This window comes from Salvia hispanica, chromosome 6 (genome assembly GCF_029641045.1).
Source record: "Salvia hispanica isolate PSC_SH4W2 chromosome 6, Shi_PSC_v1, whole genome shotgun sequence".
In the NCBI taxonomy this organism is placed as follows: Eukaryota; Viridiplantae; Streptophyta; class Magnoliopsida; order Lamiales; family Lamiaceae; genus Salvia; species Salvia hispanica.
Genome location: NC_142697.1, coordinates 45136816 through 45147001, shown reverse-complemented (window position 1 = coordinate 45147001; position 10186 = coordinate 45136816).

Genomic DNA, 10186 nt, shown 5'->3' with positions numbered 1-10186 from the left:
TGTAGAGTCAGAAATCATTGAATAAAGAAGAAGCTCTTCCCCTACTTCTCTCTCGCTTACTCTCAAAAATCAAACAATACTCTTAGATCTTCAACAATTGGCACCGTCCGGTGGGAATTCCGATCAATCCACATATTGTGATCATGGCTGCGCGGCTTGAAGCTGAGAAATTCACCGGAAAGAATGATTACGGTCTTTGGAAATTAAAGATGCGTGCGGTTCTTGTGCAGCAAGGTCTAGCTGCGGTACTGAATCCGGTGGATGCAGATGATAAAGGAAAGGCTCTAGATTTGATCTGAAGGTTGCGGCCAAAATGGAGGAGATGCAGATGAAAGCCCACAGCGCTGTCGTTTTGTGTTTGGGAGATAAGGTGCTGAGGGAAATTCAATCGGAGACTACAGTTGCAGGCATTTTGAAAAGGCTTGATGAAGTCTATTTGGAAAAATCCTTGGCCAATCGCCTCTACATGAAGAGAAGGCTTTATTCGTATAGTTTTGTTGAAGATAAATCAATTTCAGAGCAGTTGGAGGACTTCACCAAATCTATAGACAATCTTGAAGCTGTGGACGTAAAGATAGCGATGAAGACAAGGCAAATATTGGTTCTTAATGCTCTCCCAAATTCCTACGATCAAATGCGCGATGCTATCTTATATGGGAGGGATAAGGCGATTACCTTGGCTGAGGTACATGCAGCTTTGATGGCTAAGGAGTTGCAAAGGACTGCAGCAAAGAAATCTGATCTTATGCCTGAATCTCTGAATATCAAGAAGTTCAGCAAGAAGAAGTTCAAAAATAAATTTGAAGATCCAAAACCTGAGGTCTCTACATCAAAAGAAACACATTCTTGCCATTATTGCAAGAAGCCAGGGCACCTTAAGAGAGAATGTTATGCTTGGAAAAGAAAGCAGGCTGCAGAGGGTAGTTCACACACTAATGTCATCAGTGGTGAGGCAGATGAGGTTCATGAAGTGATGAATGTTGTGGATCATTGTCAAGGGGAATCATGAATAATGGACTCTTGCTGTTCTTTTCATATGTGTCCAGTTAAGGAGTGGTTTCAAGATCTTGCATGGATCTGTGCTGCTAGGTAACAACCAAACCTGCAGTATCAGAGGAGTTGGAAGCATCTCATTGAGGGTCTCTGATGGATCAATCAAGATTTTGTCTAAAGTGAGTTATTTTCCAGAGGTAAAAAGGAACTTTGATCTCGCTAGGAACTCTGGAGGGGAAGGGATATACTTTTACCTTAGAGAATGGTGAAATGAAGATTTCAAAGAATTCTCAAGTTAAAATGATTTCTCGAAGGAATGAAAGTCTCTATTATTTTCGGGCAGATGTTGTTCTTGGAGAGTCACACTCTGTTGCTAAGCAAAGTTTGAAGCAGTGGCATTGCAGATTGGGGCACCCAGCAAAAGGAAGCCTCAAGGCTCTGATCAAGCTTGAACTCATTGATGTTGTGCATGAAGAGAAGCTTGACCCTTGTGAGGATCGCCTGCTGGGAAAATCTAAGAAACTCAGCTTTCCTACAGGTAAACATATCTCAACATCTCCTTTAGATTATGTACATTCAGACTTGTGGGGGCCCTCTCCAGTCAAGAGCTTGGGTGGAGAGAAGTACTGTATGTCTATTATAGATGATTGGTCCAGAAAAGTGTGGGTGTATATCTTGAGGGAAAAATCTGAAGCCTTCAAGATCTTGAGGTGTAAGGAAGTTGAGAAAGAGAATGGATGTTCCCCAAAAGTCTTAAGAACTGACAATGGCTTAGAATATTTGTCTAAGGAGTTTGATGAATTCTGTAAAGAGAGTGGCATAAAAAGGCATAAAATTGTGCCTGCAAATCCACAACGAAATGGGGTTGTTGAGTGCATGAATAGAACATTGCTTGAAAGAGTTAGATGTCTACTTTCTTCAATAGGTGGAAAGAAGCACTTTTGGGCAGAGGTTGTCTCTACTACTACATACCTATAAATAAATGTCCAGCCTCTGGAATAGGTGGAGCAATACCTGATGAGAGGTGGTATGGGAGGAAGTCAGATTATGCAATCGACCCTTTTGCTGCACAGCATTTACACACCAGAAGCAAGGGAAGCTAAATGCAAGGGTTGTGCAGTGTGCGATGATGGGGTATTAGAGGGGAGTTAAGGGATATAGGCTCTGGAGCATAGAGCCAGATAATCAGAAGATATTGATTAGTAGAGATGTTGTTTTCATTGAACACAAGATGCCTTTTCTTGAGAAAAAGGCTGACTCCATTTCAGATGCTGAGAATAGTGCAGATGATTATCACTTTGAGGTGGAGGAAAATACTCATGCTGCTGATGCTGATGCTGAGGATGTTCAAAGTGATTTTCCTAATGTCCATGGAATTGATGATGTACCAGGTGCAGGAGCTGCTGATGATCTTGCATCATACCAGTTGGCCAGAGATAGGGTGAGGAGGCAGAATGTAAGGCCACCAGCAAGATACAGAGATACTGAAATGCTGCTCTTTGCTCTTCATGTTGCAGAGCAGATGGAGCTTGCTGAGCCCCAATCCTATGCAGAAGCTATTGCTGGTGTTGAGTCCAAGCAATGGATCCAAGCAATGAAAGAGAAAATAGATTCTTTGATCAAGAATAAGACCTGGATTTTGGTGGATAAAGCTGAATTCATGAAAGTGATTGGATGTAAGTGGGTGTTTAAGAAAAAGATTGGGTCTGCATAGTCAGAGAATGTAAGATTCAAGGCAAGGCTAGTTGCAAAAGGATTCAATCAAGAGGAAGGGATTGACTTCAATGAAGTATTCTCTCCAGTAGTTAAACACAATTCCATCAGGATCCTCTTGGCAATTGCAGCAAGGAAAGACCGGGAATTAGAACAACTTGATGTCAAAACTGTCTTCCTTAATGGAGACTTGGAGGAGACGATGTATATGTCACAGCCACAAGGTTTTGAGGTTCCAGGATCTGAAGGCAAAGTGTGTATGCTCAAGAATAGCATCTATGGCCTTAAGTAAAGCAGTACGCAATGGTATTTGAAGTTTGGTGAAAGCTTGTCTAGGCTGGGATTTTGTAGATCTTTGTATGATAGTTGTGTGCTCATCAAGAAGCAGAATGGAAAGCAGCCAGTTTACTTACTTCTCTATGTGGATGATATGCTGATATCTGGGCAGATGTCCAGAGAGATCAGAAAGGTGAAAGCTCAACTTAAGGCTGAATTTGACATGAAGGATCTTGGTGTGGCTAGAAGGATTCTTGGGATGGATATAGTGAGGGACGGAAAGAAAGGAGAGCTATGTTTATTTCAGACTGATTATATCCACAAGACCTTGAAGAAATTCAAAACTGATAACATGAGGAGCACATCAACACCTCTGGCCATGCACTTAAAATTGACAAAGCAGCAAAAGGCTGAGACTGAAGCTGAGAAGAAAGAGATGGAGTTGATCCCATATGCCAATGTAGTAGGAAGCTTGATGTATCTGATGATTTGTACTAGGCCTAACATAGCTCATGCCATAAGCACTACCAGCAGATATATGGTGGGGTATGGCAGACAGCATTGGAGTGATATAAAGTGGACAATGAGATACTTGAAAGGAGCTGATAACTTTGGAATTTTATTTACCAAAGAAGGTGGAACCTTGGTTGGCTTTTGTGATTCAGACTATGCAGCTAGCTTAGACACTAGAAGATCTCAGACCGGCTACATATTTACCTTGTTTGGCTCTGCTATATGTTGGAAGTCAGGACTCCAAAATGTGGTGGCTTTATCTACAACAGAGGCCGAATATATGGCTCTAACTTCAGCAGTAAAGGAGAGCAAATGGCTGGTGGGATTAATCTCTGATTTAGGAATCAAGCAAGATGGGGCTATTTGTTTGTCAAGACATCAAATGTTTCATGAACACAGCAAACACATCGATATGAGGCTTCCCTTCATAAGGGATGCAGCGGAGAGTGGCAGAGACAAAGTTGTGAAGATAGACACAGCTCATAATCCAGCTCATATACTCACTAAACCATTGAGCAAAGAGAAATTTGACTACTGTTGTTGCAGGTTGGTAAATCTGCATCCCATGCACGTTTGAGTGGTTGTGATGGCCAAGGTGGAGATTGTTGGGGTTTGTGGTCATGCACAGCTGTGAACGTATGCATGGAGCGTAGGGTGGACCTGTGGGGGTTCATGGGAAGCTTATCATGTAGATGCAACACATGTGATCAAGATTTGAGCTAGAATTAGTTGGTTAGCATTTTGTAACTAACTCAGTGTAGCTCTCATACACCCGAGACTTAGCTTTGTATAAAGAGTTAGTTTTGTAGCTCTTGTACAAGTTAGTCAGTTGTATTCTCTCCTTCAACCTTGTAAAGTCAGAAATCATTGAATAAAGAAGAAGCTCCTCCCCTACTTCTCTCTCCCGCTTACTATCAAAAATCAAACAATAATCTTAGATCTTCAACACACACCTAACAAAAAATAAAATTCAAGATTTTTTATATTAATTATAAAAAAAACTAATAAATAGTAGTAGTACTACTATATACTAAAACATATGTCTTGACGCTTCTAGGTTCGGTATAATAATGTACTAGATTGAAGATATTTTGAATTCACCTTCGAATAAGTCTGGTCGAAGCTGCAAATCTATGCTTGATTTTTTGCCGTAAAGTCACGGTTTAAGAGCATCTCCAATGGTCGGCCAGCGACCGGCTAGCCGATTCGCGGCGCTGGCCGATAGGCTAGCCGAACCATTGGAGGCGGCCAGCGGGAAATTGGCCAAAATTTCCGCGTGGGCTGGCCGATCGCGACGCGCTGGCCGATGCGCTGGCCGGCATTGTGGGGTGCCGATCGGCCAGCGCCGAATTTCAATTTTTTTTTTCTAAAACCTATATAAACGCGATTTTAGTTTCATTTTCATTTGCACCGCTTGTTTTAACGAGTTTTCTCTCTCTCTAAATTTTTGTACAAGAGCATCATCGAGCGATGGATCACAACAACGAGTCCAGCCCAGCGACGAGTGGATCTCACATTCCCATGGTACTCGTAGGATCTGGATGGGGCCAGATGGGCGGGCAGATGGGCCCAGGGTTTGACGTCCCTTGGAATCAGCTGATGGGGATGATGGCCGGAGCGCCGGGGGGCGGGAACCGGGGGGATGCCGTGGGGTATGCCGGGCGGCGGACAGGTCAGCGACGGGCAGGGGTGGGGAGGTATGCCCCAGATGCAGCAGCAGATGATGGGTATGCATCCCGGGATGCAGGAGTCACCGGGGGGGACACGGTCTATCGTCCCTCTCTAGATTTTTTGACGGCTTCGTCTCGCACGTCGACCCAGGTGGAGACGCAGTTCACTGGCGATGACCTTTTGTCATTGCATGACATGGGGATCGATCTCGGGGATCCGGGCACTCCCGTTCCAGCGGGGCGGGCCGCAGCGGCGAAGAAGAAGAAGACGAAAGGGAAGGCCAAGGCGGTCGGCGAGTCGTCGCAGCCCGCTGTTGACGACACCACCACCCGGAGGAAGTGGACGGAGGATGAGTACGCCGGGGTGGCCAGGGGGTGGTTGGAGGTGGACGATCCGCTGGTTGTGAACAACCAGCGGGTCGTCAACATGTGGGCGAAGATTAGAAATGCCTACAGGAGGCACTTCCCGCACGGGAAAGACTTCAGGGGGGAGGAGGTCCGGAAGGGGTGGGAACGCATCAGGGCCGCGGTCGGTCGTTTTTCGTCATTGTACGCCAACGCCCTCCGTCAGCTCAGTAGTGGGCAGAATGAGGAGGACGCCCGGAGGATAGCAGAGAGTCAGTTCCCCTTGGCGGGGAAGTACAAGGATTTCCACTTCTGGGACTGCTTTGTGTTGCTGAAGGAGCCCGAGAAGTTCCGGGCGGGGTGCGGCGATGGGTGGCCGAAAAAGCAGAGGTTGAACTATTCCGGCGACTACAGCGGCGGATCCCACGACCTTCCCCCGGATGCTGAAGAGTTTCCTTCCCCTCCATCCTTTGTTAGTCGCCCTCGCCCGGTTGGACAAAAGCGGGCGCAACGGGCAACGAGGAGAGGATCCCCCCTATCGCCCCAGGAGGTCGTCTCGGCACACCCCCCCCCCCCCCCCACGCGAGTTCACCTTCTTCTCACGGCAAAAAACGCGGGAGCAGATGTACCAGGTCTTCTAAGATTGGAGGGTCGCCACTGACCCCACGGAGAAGATGTTTCTTCACTCGATGCTCGAGAGCATGCGAGTTGATTTGGATGCCGCGAGGGCACAGATGGGGGGTTCCGACGTGTGCTCGGATACCCCGGCGGCGGCGCGGACAGCGGCGGCGACGGCGAGGACGACGGCGACGGAAACGAGGAGTGGAGAGTGGCGGGGCTCGCCTATGGATTTCCTTTTTTTTAAAAAAAATCATGTATTTTTTTTAATCTTTGTAATTTTTTTTTTATGAAATGAATTTATTTTGCCCGTATATGTGTCGTATATTTAATTCCGTAATTTAATCGTGATTTTAATTCCGTAAATGTAGTATTTTTTAATTATTTTTATTGCGGCTGGGCTATGGCTGGCCTAAATCTGATGTGGCAGGTGGTTTTTTAGTGCTGCTGACATGGCAGGGAGAGAGAGTGGCTGGCCTATGCTGGCCTATTTGCTTTGGAGATGCTCTAATGGAGGTTTCGCGATTTGCTGGTACATACAAACATGTTTGTGCGCTTGGGCCGACTTGGAAACAGCGTCTACCGAGATGGGCCGCAATAATATAACTACCAGACACAATAATACACTGATAAGTCCAACCAAATAAATGAATTTCTATCTAAAAAAAAAAAGAAAATTGACTAATTTCTTTATAGAAAAAACAAATAAATTTTAAATTTTGTACGAATATAGAAGAACGTCAAAAATCTAAACCTCATCTTCACTTTCCAAAAAGATGGAGTACGGCATTAATAATTGAGTGACAGTTGGAAATCCAGATAACAATTGATTTCCACGAACAACCAAACCAAGATAAGAAAATACTTCCATTTCCTTCCGTCCGTCCCAGTTTAAGAGTCTCATTTAGAATTTACCATATTTATATATAAAATTTAACCTAATTATTGATAAAATTTACACTCTAATGCCATTACTTTCATAAAAATAAAACAAAACAAAATCTTAAACATACAAAAAGTTAAAAGGATTCCACTTACCACTCCTCACTTCAATTATTACACACTCCAACAACCACTACCTGATACGCCCGGATTTTGCACTGTTTTAAGGCCATTATTTGGTCCGTTTTTGTCATCAAAATCACTCTACATGTCCATTATTTGCATATTCTATACATTTTGGTATTTTGACGTGTTTTGTGAGGAATGTGCATATTTGAGCCGAAAAGGGGAGTAAAAACGCATAGTCTGGAAATCTGGAGTCAGACGGCGACCGGCGACCGCCGCGAAGTTGTACGGCGACCGCCGGCGCCCGGCGGTCAGAGCTATGTGGCGGCCCGCCTCGGAAATTTACGCTAGGAGAAGAGTCTCGCCCGGCGACCGCCGGAGGACATGTGGCGGTCCGCCACCGAAGGGTCAGAGTCTCTGGACTCCAACGCGGCGACCGCCGGCCAAGGTGCGGCGGCCCGCCGGAGAAAGGCGGCAAATCCGACCAGCCCTAGATTTGCTCCAAGATTTACCAAATTTTGAAGATCTTTTCCTTCTATGATGAGGAATAATCTTCCCCTATAAATAGGACCTCAAGCTTCATCAAAAAAGAGAAGTTTTTTTTCCGACACACAACAAGAACACATTCATAGAGATCAAAAGCTAGAGTACTTCAATTGTGCAAGGAGTTGAAGAAGGATTTCAAGAACATCAAGAACGACAAGGATTCAACCTACGGGTTTTATTTGCTTTAGTTTTATGTTCAGATTGCTTTCCCTTCAATCTATGTTTTTAGTTTATTCAGTCATGTGTAACTAAACTCATAGGATTCTAGGGATGTGTTAGTAGCAACTTTGGTTATACAATTCCGTTTTCTATTTAATATCCGTTTTGTTTTTACTTTGTTTCTTCCCTAAGTTAATCATGATGCTTCATAATTGAGTGACACAATTATGTTTGATTCAATACAACTTGCTTCATAACTGTGACAGAGTTCTAGCGAGTTAGATCCACTTAGTAGACACTACAGTTAGCTTCCTTTAAAACGGCACTGTTAATTGAGAGTGAGGACTTTTCAAGGGTCTTAGGAGCTTTTTGGAGTTACGTGTTAGGATTGACAACCCTAATGTTAGTAATCAACATTTGTATCGCATGAGCATAAGCTAGGTGACTCGTCCTTTCAAAGTATTAACTGTGCTAGGGTATTGTAGTTTGGAATTTGTATAACCATAAAAGTGAACGCACATCCCTGGAATTCCCCTTATCTCTATACTTTTCTCTCCGTGATTTGCTTGTTTTTAGTTGTTTACTGTTTTTAATATTTACTGTTTTCAAAAAGTTTCCAATAATTCTTGTTTCTCCAGATAGTAATTGAGTTCTAGTAGAAGATAGACACTTTGTGTACATCTTCCCCGTGTTCGATACCCGGTACTAACCTTTTGCTATACTATACCTACTCTGTATACTTGCAGGTATTTATAGTGCAAATAAATAGTGCATCACTACCTCCCTTCAATTATTACACACTCTAGCAATTTCTTAAACCTCGTGACCTAACTAAACTAGTATCACACATGTGCGATGTATAGATATTTAATTTGATTTATAAAACTAATTAATACTCCATGTAACAATAATGCTATATACATTAGATAAAACTTCATATAAAAATTATATATTCATAAAAATAAATACAACAAAAATATTTGCAAATATACCATGGATACTTCCCATTTTATAACCTTCAGCATTTTTTCAACATTTTTTAGTAATGGATTTATATTAAATGCAAAATAAAGGTGATTTAATAATTTCCTCATACCATATATTACGGTCTACAATCGGCAGTTACATGATTTTTGTAATCATGGATTTGAATTAGGTGTAAAACGGTTGTAATTTAATGATTTTCAACACCACAAATTACGGTAATTTAATGGAGAACCGTTTCCATAATCATTAAGAAAAGAGACTCTTGAGGGCACGACCTCTTCCATTTTTTTTTTCCTATGGAGCGATTACATCATTTAAAATGAAATATTTAACCCACATGCGATGCACGATGAAATATTTTTTTCCTATGAAATATTTACATCATTTTTCCTATGGAGCGGTGATTTAACCCACGTGCGATGCACGATGAAATATTTTTTTATCGTACAATTTTAAATTGTTAATTGATAAAATGAAAAACAATGATGAAGAGACTATATTAAGTGTTGACATTTTAAAACATTAATTTTAGATTGCAAATTAGTTGAATGGAATTAGACACAACATCATCATATAAAAATTATAAATAAAAAATGCATATGCTAACGGTGAATTATACAATTAAAACATAATTAAACTCAAAATAATTAATTGCAAACTATAAAAATTTGGAGTGCTCTTATTTACATATATACATGAATGAGGATAATCTGAAATAACATCATTTGATTAAATCCGAGAAGAAACCAGATCATTAAACAAGGTGTGGAATGGTCTAAAGTGTCAACCTTTCTTTCTAATAAGAACAAAAATATCAAGCTTGAGATTTAGAAGCATGTATGTGGTCATATTTATAGCTCAAAAAAGTAAACATGAGACTTTATAAAAACCTTTTACATTTTCCATTTAGATCAAAAATTAAGATTATGATTATCCGGTTGCATATTAATTTGATCATTGGAATTAATTTGATCACAATAAGATTTCATTAATTGCATTAGTTGCATGAATTCATTTACAATATTATGTATGAAACGTATATAACATATATTGGTACACAATTTGATTGAAAAACATTCACGTTTATTATACATTTATTAACCATTATCAACAAATTAAGGTAATTTAATCAAAAGGGGGCGGTTACATAATTTTTTAGTCAAATTAGTAACGTTAGGGTAAACTTTATGCAATATTTTTATTTCATAACTAATAAATATTTAAGATTCATTTATAATTTGTATATGAAGCGCTGGGAGATTTTATAATTGTGTACAAACAGTTACTATAAAATATCTAGATTTGCCCAAATGTTTTAAAATATTTAATTTTATACCCAAAACTAATACATATTCAAA